This window comes from Euprymna scolopes, chromosome 12, assembly GCF_053919585.1.
Source record: "Euprymna scolopes isolate OS-2025 chromosome 12, ASM5391958v1, whole genome shotgun sequence".
Classification (NCBI taxonomy): domain Eukaryota; kingdom Metazoa; phylum Mollusca; class Cephalopoda; order Sepiida; family Sepiolidae; genus Euprymna; species Euprymna scolopes.
Window position 1 is genome coordinate 24286310 of NC_136493.1, and position 12232 is coordinate 24298541.

The 12232-nt window shown below is 34.8% G+C and overlaps 1 protein-coding gene and 1 pseudogene across 4 annotated transcripts in view; both read left to right on the forward strand.

The window, feature by feature from the left end:
* Positions 1 to 12232, forward strand: part of LOC145291201 (polypeptide N-acetylgalactosaminyltransferase 5-like) — a 568917-nt gene that overhangs the window by 58991 nt on the left and 497694 nt on the right. The window lies entirely within an intron of this gene.
* On the forward strand, positions 6232 to 6349 carry LOC145291854 (5S ribosomal RNA; annotated as a pseudogene).

A 12232-nucleotide genomic window follows, 5' to 3' on the forward strand; every position in this document is an offset into this window, starting at 1 on the left:
ATTCTTTTAAAATCTCTAACTATTTAACCATATATTTGTTGGTTTTATTATTCAGGTTCCAGATTACTATAAAAAAAAAATCCATGTAATATCTGCATACATCAAAATACACTTGTATGGAGTAGGGGGGGTGATCTGTAGATTTATATTTTACTGATAGTTTAAAATCAATAAATATTTATTTTATCATCACCTGAAAAATGCTAAGAAAGAATCAAATATATTATCTCTATATCTATAAAAGTGAGAGTGTGTGTGTGTGTGTGTGTGTGTGTGTGTGTGTGTGTGTGTGTGTGTGTGTGTGTGTGTGTGTGTGTGTGTGTGTGTGTGTGTGTGAAAGCACTTCTCAACCTATATACTCAACGAAGTTTTGATCAGCAAACTTGAAATTTGGTATGTAGAGGCTTCCAGATATGTGGAAAACTTTGTAAACCGTTTTCATCCAGAAGAGGAGCTGCTAAAGGATTAAAATTAAAAAAATCGGTACGTGAAGGTCATAGGATTTTTATGCTTGTAAACCAATTTACGAATGCGCATGCATAACTAGAAAACCTGACAGCTTCTTTATGTTAAGAATAAGTAGGTTTAGAAAACACTTTTTATAGATCATGTCAAGCTAGTCTAATAGTTATCGTAGTTGACTCATTATATTTAGGTTTCGTTTTTTTTTTTTTTTTTTTTTTTTTTTTGCTTACAAGAAGTGAACTGTTTAGAAAGAACCTAATGCTCACATGCACAGGTCTCAGTTTCTTTCCGTTCTTCTTTTATTTCATTTTTTTAAAAAAGGAATCTGACGTTACATTTAATGCCTATGGTATTTCTGCTTATAATAAGAGGTCTGCATTAATTAAAATATAATATTTATGCATATTTTGTGACTGGACAACGCCGGGCGGATTGCTAGTATATTATAGAAGGAGCTTGGTCAGATCTTCGAAAACATTATTTCATAAGATTCATTTGGATATTTTAAAACAAATAATGTTATAAAATATTTTATTAAATTAATAAAATATTTTATTAAATTAATAAAATATTTTATTAAATTAATAAAATATTTTATTAAATTAATAAAATATTTTATTAAATTAATAAAATCAAATGTGATCCTTTACTGAAAAGTATTGTTTGTTTATTTTTTATTCGTATTTTTAGTTGGATGATAAAAATAATAATTTATAACATTAATTTGAAAACTTTAGAAAACTAAGTAATATCATAAAATATTTCATTAAATTAATAAAATCTTTTTTAGACTTTCAGTGTAAGATTTTAAAATAAAACTTTTTTGTTTTCTCTTCATTTCGCTGGTTATATTAATCCTGATGTGTTGTCTCCACACAGAGAGAGAAAAAGCCCGACCAATCAGACTGTTTAAAATTAATATTTCCGTGATGGACGCCATCTTGAAAATTTTGTACATTTTTCTCACCAAAAAAAAAAAAAAATAAAAATAATGTATAAAATTCTGAAGATGTCGTCTATCGCCAAAATATTCATTTTAAACAAATAAATATTTGCTTATTATACATAATATTGCGTTGTAATTTGGTTTATAAACATATTTCATACGTATTTTATTTTAATATATTTATTTTTGTCATCCAACCAAAAATACTAAAAAAAATAAAATATTTTAGACTTTGTAGTAAGGGGTCATTTTTGTATATGAATTTAACATAAAGTAATCACCCACTTGTGAATCAAATAACGTCTTTATACTATTAATAAAATTTACAATCCCTTTTGTAATCCAATCATATTTCGTACAAATATACAGCAACCTATGCCTTTCTTGTCCACCAAGTTTCGATCATAAATGGCCAACAGTTTTTTTTTAATCACCACTCTATGATATGCGGGGACACTTTGGCGATTATCTCATCAGTAGGAGGTATGATCATGAATGGGTTTCATACTCATCAGATCTTAATTTCCACTACGGTACTGTACTATATTAAAACAGCACTCACGCTAACCGACTTCCTACAAAGAAGGAAGTTTCATGGAAGTATGAAATTCACAAGCGTCCCCCTGTCGCATGTATATCCCTATTATGGGGAGAGAACGATGTTAGGTTTTGCAGCTGTTGCAGGTAGGTGTTGGCATCCTCCTACATACAGCGCCTGGTATTCCTAAATAGTCACCCATCTGGTATTGACCAGGCTCAACATTGTTTAACTTTGGTGATCCAAGAAGAACTGGTGTGTCAATGTCATTATGCTGTATGCAAATTTTTATCTGAGGGTTATCTCAAATCACAGATCAAATGAGGCCAGTGCCAAAGGAAGAGTCTGTTAGAATTATTGATAATTTTACAGAGCGTATCCAAGTGTGCTTATTGAGCAGTGGAAAACTAAAGACTCTAAGACATTAATTATCGTAATTTGGTAGACAGGTCAGGCATAGAGTAAAGTTTATTCCTACCAAATATGGTTGAATTGCAAAAAAAAAGCGTTGTGAGTTTTATAAACGACTAGCCTGGGTGCCCGGCGTTGCCCGGTGGTTTGGAGGTGTGTGTTGAGCAAAAAAAAAAAGTGGTAGTAGGCAGGCAGGCAGGCAGGCTCGAACCCTTATCACGAAGCAGGAAAAGAATGTGAAAAGAAAAAGAAATGTGACGTCTTTACTGTTGCATTCCTCACCAAACCGGAAATGACAAAGGCTAGTCAATTGAAAAGAGGGGGGTGACTTTTGAAAATATCGACGAAAAAAGCGACCCCCCCCTCTCTGTAGAAAAGAGCCCAGTTGAGGGTGAAGGAATTAATGTTTTTAACCAATTTTTTGATATTTGTCATCTGAAGGGTCGAGCTCCAAAACGATACCAATCTCATGAAAATCCTTCGCTTCTGTCGAAAGATTTAGGCAGACATACATACGTACATTTAATCAGACAGGTGAGATTTATATTATAGATTAGCAGGGTTGTCCGGCGTTGACTGTAAGAAAAAATTTTTTTTATTTCTTTACCACTTTCTATCTTTTACTCCCCTCCACCTTCTTTCTCTGTTTTCCTTCCCTCTCCTTTCTCCACCACCCAGTCCATTCTTGTCTCTGAACGCACACACTCCCTTATATAAACTTCCCAAGGAATGAGTAGGCATAAGGGAATGAACTCCTAGATAAAAAAATAGTTACTTTCCTTGAATTAGTATATTAAATGGCTGGAAAACCAACCTCTCTGAAGAAATCTGCATCAGTTTTGTTAAAGAAAAAAAAATGAATATATATCTACTAATGATGGAATAATTCCAATATTTTCCCTGATTCTGATACAATTACCGATTCCGATTCTTTATAAATCTCTATACATTTAACAATAGAGTTGTTATTTATTCTTGATTACTGTAAAAACACACGTTGAATGTTGCAGATATCATCAGTGGAATATTTAGCTTCAAACAAAATCAAATAAAAAGCGCAATTAAAAGAATAATTTTTGGCATCAGAAAATAGGCATAGTTTTTTTTCCGATTCTCGATTTCAAAACCCCCTAAAAGCTCCGATTTTTCCGATTCCGATTAATCGTTCCAACACTAACAAATATATTTTTATTTTTAAATATTATTAATTCCGGGCAACGCTAATCAAGAATACACCACCTTTGTGGGTGTTTGTTTTGTAGGTTTGTATTTTTAGACATATATATGTATGTATATTATATAAATAGAAGATTCCATGAGTGACATTCTTTTGTGGTTCATCCTGTATATGACCTACTTCAGATCATATATATGACAAATACTGAATATTAGTTAAGTTTTCACAAATACAAAGGTGTGTTTTTATAGTTCACAAAATACATTATTTATATTTATTTTTTATCGTTCAACAAAAAATACAATTGTTACATATTTATGAGATCAGTTACTGAAATTGCCTTTGACTGTCCCAAAAAAAAAAAAAACATTTGCAGACTCGCTTGTAATAATCAATGCTTTTGCTATTACCATTTTTCTCGCTATACATTATATACAGTGACATCTTCGTTGACAACGTGACTTTTTGAGTTCATGCTTATATCAATAAATTATTGGTTCAGTTTCTTGTCGTTTTAGGCAACACCCTGTGATTGTGTTGGCGACCATTTGCTTTCTTTGCTGTCATATTCAAAAATGGCTGACACGAAACGTGATCTTTAAAAAAAATATATTTTCTGAATATATACATTTCTCGTTTTCACTCGCTCGCTCGCTCGCTCTCTCTATCTCTCTCTCTGATTCTCTCCATCTCTCTCTCTCTCTCTATCTCTCTCTCTCTGATTCTCTCTCTCTCTCTCTCTGATTCTCTCTCTCTCTCTCTCTCTCTGATTCTCTATCTCTCTCTCTCTGATTCTCCCCCCCTCTCTCTCTCTCTCTCTCTTTCTCTGATTCTCCCTCTCTTTGAGTCTCTCTCATTCTCTCTTTCTCTCTCGTTCTCTCTCTCTCGTTCTCTCTTTCTCATTCTCTCTCTTTCTCCTATCCCTCCCTCTCTCCCCCCTCTCTCTATCTATCTATCTCTTTCCCTCTCTCTCTATCACTTTCCTTCTTTCTTTCTCATTCTGTTTTCCCTCTTTCTTCGTCTCTTGGACTATTGTTTTATTGTCTATAATTTATCCTAGAATGACTATCAATTTCTTTTTGTAGAAAACACTTTCTAATCTTACAACTATTTCTCATCATCGAATGTCTCTTCTCTCAGCTAAATAGTATTTCGACTTATCAATTAGTTTCACAGTTTTGTGTTACGCCCATTTTTTTTTCTACTCTTTTTTTTTTCCTTCATTGTTTTTTCATTTCCTGTGCTTAATTTACGCACCATCACGAATTGATATTTAAAACTTAAGCATAACAGGTCAACGAAAGTACTATTTGAAACTTGAGTATGACGGACCAACAAAAATACTATTTCAACTTCAAGTATGACAGATCAATGAAACAGTTATTTAAAACTTAAGCCTGGCAAACGAACGAAAATATAATTTCAAATTTAAATATAACAGACCAGGTGGGCTCTCTTTATCCTGCTAGAAAACTACTCTTACCTGACAGTATTCTATATCTCTTAAAAGCCACTATTCGCACAAACATGGAATATTGTTGCCATATATGGACTGGTGCATCAACCATCAGTCTCTCTCCATTTGACAGGATCTAAAAAAAGAGTCTCCAATCTAATAAGTCCCATACTGCCAACTAAGCTCCAACCCCTGTCTCATCACTGTAATGTTGCATCCAACTGCTTGTTTTGCACATACTTTAATGGAATTAGCTCCGATGAACTCGTAGCTCTTGTTCTCTCTCGATGTAAATACCTATGACTAACCCAACAAGCAGCAAAATTCCACGCCTTCATTGTAAAGATCCCCTGATGCTGGAGAAACTCTTTCAATGGAACTAACTGGATTCGAACTTGGTACACCCAAGTTGTCAGTCCTTGTCATTAACCACATAGCCGCTAACAGCAGCAGTATTATAATTATAATTATTAGTATGATTATGATGAATATTATTAATAGTAGTATTAGTATAATTATGATTATTAGTAGTATAATTATTATTAGTAGTATAATTATGATTATTATTAGCATAATTATTATTATTAGTAGTAGTAGTAGTATTAGCAGTGTAATGCTTCCGTTCAGTCTCTAGACAATAACTACCCCATGCGCATGAAATTATGAGGCAAGGGTTGCACAATCACCAACCACACTTCCCCTGAATCGGTACTGCTTAACTTCAGTGGCAAGGAGAAATCCAGGATGACTGGAAACAATGCCGAGATAAGCGGAGAGCACATACAGCACCTGGAAGTCCCAAATGGTCACCCATTGTAGTACTGACCAGGTTCAACGTTGCTTAACTTCAGTGATCTGATGAGAACCAGTGTGTCAATGATTATGCTGTACTATTAGTAGTAGTAGTAGTAGTAGTAGTATTACTATTATAATCATTATTATTAGTAGTAGTACTATTATAATTATTATTAGTAGTACTATTATAATTATTAATAGTAGTACTATTATATCATTATTAATAGTAGTACTATTATAATAGTACTACTATTAATGATATAATACTACTAATAATAATGATTATAATAGTACTACTACTATTAATAATGATAATTATAATAGTACTACTACTATTAATAATAGTAGTAGTACTATTATCATTAATAGTAGTAGTACTATTATATAATCAATAGTAGTAGTAGTAGTATTATAATTATTATGAATAGTAGTAGTACTATTATATATACAGCATAATCACGTTGACACACTGGTTCTCATCAGATCGCCGAAGTTAAGCAACGTTGATCCTGGTCAGTACTAAAATGGGTGGCCATTTGGGAATTCCAGGTGCTATATGTGCTCTCCGTTTGTCTTGGCATTTTTTCCACTCAGTCTTGGGCCTCTCCTTGTCACTGGACCCAAAAGCAGTGCCGATACAGGAGAGATCGGGGGTAGAGATTGTGCAACCCTTGCTTCACAATTACACGCAGAGCTAACCTTACAGGGAGTATCCATTGTCTCTTGAGACTGAACAGAGGCATCGCAATACAGTAAAGCTCATGCTTATTTGGCATTTTGGAGAAAAATCCTACAAAATTAAAAATTCTTTGCGGCGTACTTAAAAACAAACAATAAAATAATAGTACGATTTTAGAGTTCTCCATGTTGAAGTCAACCTTTCCCGTGTCATCCGGTCAAAATCCGTATTATGATCTGTGGAAGAAACTTGATCCTTATTTGTTAACTTCTTGGTGTCTTTTAGACAATTAGAGGTCAGTAAAAGTTGTCTGTATGTCTTGCAGCATGAAAGCGGTTAGAGAGCAGCTTGGTACTTGTTTTCATTTGGTGTTCGTACAAATACGAGGAGATAAGGAAATGGAACGAGTAATGTGAAGGAGGCAGATGATTTCATCTTAATTGACAGGAGACACCTGCTGCTGTACTGGTGATACAGTCAAGTGCAGTTTTGTTTTTTGTTTTTTTTTTATAATTATATTTTCTTTTCGGTTGTTGTTTAGAATTCAATCTAATTAAACAAAAGCAAAAATACAGAAAAATATTTATGATGAACTTACCCCGCCAGAAAACGAAAGTGTCATGTTCCAAAAATCATGTAAATTAATAAAGTAATGTTATATGTTTATATGACTACTTCATTTAATCACAAATTAATATACGAAAGTATAATTTTATGCGTAAACTAAGTATTTACTTCAACAGTGCTCAATACATAGGTAGAGCTAGGTAGTAAGTTAGAAAAATATATATGGCAATTAAGCTACACAGTATATTCCGCGTTTCATCCACACTAGGATTTGTCCTAGTGTGGATGAAACGCGGAATATTCTGCGTAGCTTAATTGCCATATGTATTTTTCTAACTTATATATATATTTGCAACCCGCTCTGATTCATTCGGGCGGAATAAAAATAAAAAATAAATAAAAAAAAAAGAAGCATTACTTTTTAAACGTCTTTCGTATGTTTATGGAAATCACATATTGAGTATGCCTGACTTGAAACGAGCAGAAAATAACTGTTAATGTCGGGAAACGGATGTTGAAAAATTAATAGATATGAAAAAATGTAGGTTTCATATTTGAAAAGAATAGGATTTGAATTTCACTTGTAGTGTTTTTCATTTTTGTGTTTTTTGTTATCTGTCATGAAATTATCTCTTATCTTTTTATATCTGGGGAAATTGGTGCATGCGAAAATTAACTTATGACTAGCCGCATGCACGCACATACATACATACAAATACGCACACATACATGCATACAAATACGCACACATACATGCACACGCATACACATGAGTGAATTACAGGTCAAGTGAGCCTCTATCTGATAAACGCGCCCATTGGCTGCGATAAACGGGTGTGTGAATAACAAAGAATCTGATTGGCTAACTAACAAACGCAGCATCACGGGAATATATAAAAAAAAACGCGCAATAAGATAGATTCCATACAATAGCTTGAAGAATAGAAAACGTAGGATCTGGCCTTTGGGCTGAGATCAGAGTGTAGTATCTGTTATGATGCTACACTAAAGTTAATTTGTTCTTAGTCAATGCAGGGGAAATCCTTCTACATGAAGGCAATTATTTATTTTTGCTTGCTTACGGAGTGACCCATTTGAGGAAGCTGGTTTTACCTCCATATTAAAAACAACCGTGTCATATTGTGCTTTCATGGGGGAAGCAAATAAATACTAACAGCCTGACGAATCCTCACAAGAATGAAACACAACAATGTGGTGTAACGTAATTGCCATATACATCTTCAAAACATATTAGCTTCATTTGCTGTGTGTGTATGTGTTTGCGTGTGTGCGCATGTCAGCACTAACCCTTTCCCAGTTTAACCGGCTTCTTCCGAAGGAGGAAGTTTCAAGGGAGTATGAAGTTCATAAGTGGTCCCCAATCGCATGTGTATCCCTGTCAGGGGAGATGATGACGTTAGATTTTTTGCAAATCTTGCAGCGAGGTATCAACGTCCTCCTACATACAGCGCCTGGAATTTCCAAATTGGTCACCCATTTTAATAATGACCAGGCTCAACATTGCTTAACTTCTGTGATCTGACAGGAACTGGTGTGTAAACGTGATTATGCAGTATCTATGTGTGTTTATGAAGCGGTGCACTTTGTGTAAAACAAATTGAACTTAGGTACTTTGTCCAATGTCAAAACATTGTTAATTCACTGCCTGCGTAGCAACAGCTGATAACGCAATGGTTAGAAGCTCCGACTGTTGTTTGTGTATGTGGATGACTATATATATATATATATATCTATATATATATATATATATATTAAATGGAACTAATAAAGAATTTATCTTTAACAAACTAAACCTATTAAGATAGAAAATATATATATATATATATATATATATATATATATATATATATATATATATATATATATATATATATATATATATATAAACTGAAAGTGTCTGTCTGTGTACACAATACCTCTGTCAATTTTCAGTCTACAAACTCGAAATTTGATATACGGGGTATGGAGATTTGGGGAAATCGTTTTAATCCGTTTTCGGCCAGAAATTTGGCTGTTAAGGGGTCAAAGTTCAACGATTTGACGTTTGAGAACTCTACCAAACTCCTCCACCAATTTTGGGTCTAAACATTTTTTAATAACTTGATTTGAGCCCAAAACAATAAATGTTAAGGAGTCATAATAGGGGTCAAAGTTAAAAAAAATTTTAACGCTTCGGTCTGTACCAAATTACTCAGACAATTTCTGGTCTAAACATTTGAAATTTTACATAAAGGGTATTCAGAGATAGGGAAAGCTTTATAATCGGTTTTTGTCGAAAATTTTTAGTTACCAATATATAAATGTATGTATGTATGTATGTCTGCCTAAAACTTTCGACAGAGCCGACGGATTTTACCAAGATCAGTATCGTTTTGAAGTTGGACCTTTCAGACGACAAATATCGAAAAATTGGCTAAAAACATTAATATCTTCACCTTCAACTGGGCATTTTTTACAGAGGGGGTCGCTTTTTTCACCGATATTTTCGAAAGTCATCCTCTCCTTTCGATTGTCTAGCCTTAATTTAAAACAAGCTTCTCTCTTTACATCAACATTCTGATCCACATCTGGTATCAATTGAAATGAATGCTCTCGTCTTCAGGAGACTTCAAGTTTTGACAAGCTTCTTGGCTTGACCATTACTCCTGATCTTAAATGGAACACGTACATCAAATCTGTTGCCAAGGCCGCTGGAAAAATGGTGGGATCTTTCTATCGATCCGGTAGATATCTCACTGCTGATGCTATTCTCTATCTATATAAGAGCCAGGTACGTCCAAGGATGGAATACTGTTGCCACATCTGGGCAGGAGCTGCTAGAAAGGACTTGGCCTGCCTTGATAGAGTTCAAAATAGACTTCGTAGCCTCGTAGGAGATGTCCTTTTCTCTTCCTTGCAACCTCTATCTCACAGAAGAGATGTTGCGAGTTTGTCTCTGATGTATCGTTATTTTCATGGAAAGTGTTCGACTGAGCTCCAATCTATGGTCCCCCCTCGCCAAACTTTCACAAGAAACACTCATCTAGCTGTAAACACTATCAATAATTCCCCCCACTCTTTATCTGTGCCTGAACCTAAACGTAGATTCCATGAACAAAGCTTCTTTTTTAGAACTGCACGCCTGTGGAACTCTTCCGTTTTCCTGCTTTCCGGCTGACTACAATATGGTTGTCTTCAAGTCTAACGTAAATAAGTTCTTGATGAGCCGTTCCATATAAGTTATCAAATTTACCAAATTTTCATTACTAATGATTACTATATTGTCCAATTTCTACTGTACACTCTTTAACCCTTATCCTTGAGTGGCCTCTTGGCCTTGATAATGTGATGATGCCTATGTAAAAAAAAACAAAAAAAAAAAACATGTCACTTCTGGTTTGGTAGTGGTCGTAACAGCAAAGACGTCAAGTTTTTTTTCCTGTTCTTTTCCTCCTTTGCAGTACGAATTCCAGCCTGCCATCCTACTACCACTTTTTTTTTTTTTTTTGGTCAACATACACCTCCAAACACCCGGGCAACGCCGGGCTGAAATGCTAGTATATAATTTAAAAAAAGAACAAAAATTTCAATTTCGGTTCAATGAGGTTCACATCAAATAAATTGACTCTACTGATTAGGGCTTGTGAAGAATCATCCACTGATAATCTCAATCGGTGCAGTCGAATGCTCCAGACAGAGCCGTACTAGACCTCATCTCGCATATCAGTTTTCCTTCTCTTAGATGCATTTCTTAATGAAGACTGTGGGTGCATCTGTCTCGATGGTTTCTAAACGCACACCCAGATACAAAACAAACCCGGAAATTTTTGTCTTTCATCAATAGCAAGATACCTCAAAGACCGTCCACAACAATAGGGTTGATATGCCGTAAAAAAAAAAAAAGACATAAAAATCCTGGTAAACTTTCCTTATTTCCCTGAAATTGAATTCGTCTTTTTTCTATTTAGTTGACAGTTTGATCTTGAATTTAAGGTGATCCAATCTTTTCAAAAAAAATATTTCAATTGTTGGAATGATGATGAGGATAAAAATTAATAATAATAATCAAAAAATTAATAATAATAATCAAGGAGAATTGAAAGACAGGAGTAAAAGCACTAACCAGAACTCCACTGGGTGAGTGTGAAGGAGACTGTGACGTCAAGGGTAGGGGGCTTATTTGCCACTCAAATTCCAGTGAAGCCCAATGATCATTGTCAGCAAGAAGCCAATGGCAAACAACTGTTGCAATAATTTCATAACCTCCAAAAATTCCAGCAAAAACCCAACAGCCAGCCATGGTTTTTCCCAGAATGTGCTGCTGCCATGGTGCACAGAAATCACTTTTTCCATTGCTTCCCGTATTTCCTCCTGTATCAGAAAACACACTATGCGACATACAAATATCTGTGTGTGACATTGCCAAGCTCATCAAAAACCTGGATTCCAGTAAAGCAACTGGCTCTGATGGCATTTCAATTATAGTGCTGAAAAAGCTTCAACCAGAACTAGCTCCCATACTTACAAAGCTGTTTAAACATTGTCTTCAGGAGAATTGCTTCCCAACACCCTGAAAAACCTCATCGGTATGCCCTGTATTTAAGAATTCAGGTGATCGGTCATCATCCTCTCAGTACAGGCCAATAAGTCTCCTGTGCATCGTGAGTAAGTTGTTGGAATCTGTATTAAATAGAGAAGTAGTCAACCATCTCAGCAAAAATAACCTTCTTAGTGACATGCAATATGGCTTCCGTTCTGCTAGATATACATCAGATGTGCTTACAGTTATATCTCATAGGATTAGTGATGGAGGCTTCCTTTCTAGGGCAATTGCTCTTTACATGTTAAAGGCCTTTGATAGGTATGGCATAAAGATCTCCAGCTACGGTATAGCTGGAAATGTCTTAATTATTAAATCATTTCTCTCTGATAGGTTCATAAGAATAGTGGTTGATGGACGGAAATCAGAAGCCTACAGTATTAATACTGGAGTCCTTCAAGGGTTCATCCGGGGCCCAACTCTTTTCCTGGTCTCCCAAATCACATCCCAAGAACATTCGTAGACATTTATACTGACAACACTATTCTCTCTCCTCTGATCTTGAACACATGGTACAACGGAGAAAGAGGTAGCTACTTACTTTGAATGCATCTAAAACCTAACTTCTATCTTTACGTCATCAACAGTCTGATCCCCA